The sequence below is a fragment of the Antechinus flavipes genome, chromosome 3 (assembly GCF_016432865.1).
Source record: "Antechinus flavipes isolate AdamAnt ecotype Samford, QLD, Australia chromosome 3, AdamAnt_v2, whole genome shotgun sequence".
NCBI classification, from domain to species: domain Eukaryota; kingdom Metazoa; phylum Chordata; class Mammalia; order Dasyuromorphia; family Dasyuridae; genus Antechinus; species Antechinus flavipes.
In genome coordinates this window covers 626,822,647-626,823,964 of record NC_067400.1, presented here as the reverse complement: position 1 = coordinate 626,823,964, position 1,318 = coordinate 626,822,647, and positions in this window count along the sequence as shown.

Genomic DNA, 1,318 nt, shown 5'->3' with positions numbered 1-1,318 from the left:
GCATGAAGTCTCTCATGTTTCCTAAGGTTTGAGCTATTACTGAAGGCTTTTCCACATTCATTACATTCAAAGAGTTTTTCGCCCATATGATGTCTCCAATGCAATGTAAGGTTTGATCTGTTGAAGGTTTTCCCACATTTATCACATTCAAAAGGCTTTTCTTTAGTATGAACGCTCTTATGAGCAGTAAGATCTTTTCTGTGGTGAAAGGTTTTTCCACATTCATCACAATCAAATGGTTTCTCTTCAGTATAAATTCTCATATGTTTGCAGTATAGCTAAATGCCTTTCCACATTCATTACATCCAAAGGGGTTTTCTCCAGTGTGGATTCTCTGATGTGCAGTAAGATTCCCCTTATCTAGGAAAGCTTTTCCATTCTCATTGCACACGAAGGATTTCTCTCCAGTATGATTTCTCTGATGTTTCCTAAATGATGAGCTTCTACTGAAGGCCTTCCCACATTCATCACATTCAAAGGGTTTCTCCAAGAAGAATTTCTCAGACTCATTGCACACAAAAGGTTTAGCGCCAGTATGGATTTTCTTATGTTCATTAAGTTTTCCTCTCTCTATGAATGTTTTCCCACATTCATTACATGCAAAAGGTTTCCAGTATGAACTACCTGATGCTTTTTAAGTGATGAGCTTGTACTGAAACATTTCCAATATTCATTACATTCATATTGTTTATCTCCAGTATGAAGTCTCCAATGATACCTGAGAGATGAGCTATGAATGAAGGTCTGCCCACACTCCTTACATTCACAGGGTTTCTCTCCTGTGTGGATTATTTTATGAATCATGAATTTCCCACTCTCTATGAAGGCTTTCCCACTGAGATTACACACAAAACATTTTTCTCCAGTATGAATTATCTGATGCCTAAATAATGAGCTCTGTCTGAAGGACTTTCCACATTTATCACATTCAAGAGGTTTTTCACCAGTATGAATTCTTTTATGTTCACTAAGATTTCCTAAGTAGTTAAAGGCTTTTTCATACTCATTACATTTAAAGGGTTTCTCTCCAGTATGAATTCTCTTATGTTTAGTAAAACTTACTGGGGTGCTAAATGTTTTTTCTGTACTTATTACATTCAAAAGGTTTCTCTCTAGAATAAATTCTTTCATATGGGTTGTTTTCCCCTTTCTAAAAAGGCTTTTCCACATGAATAGCACACAAAGAACTTCTTCCTAATAGGAATTCTCTGATGTCCTCTAAGGAATGACCTGCTGGTGAAGGCCCTCCCACATTCATTACATTCATATGGTTTTTCTTCACTAAGTTTTTTGTGATATTGAATAAAGTCTGTATGGT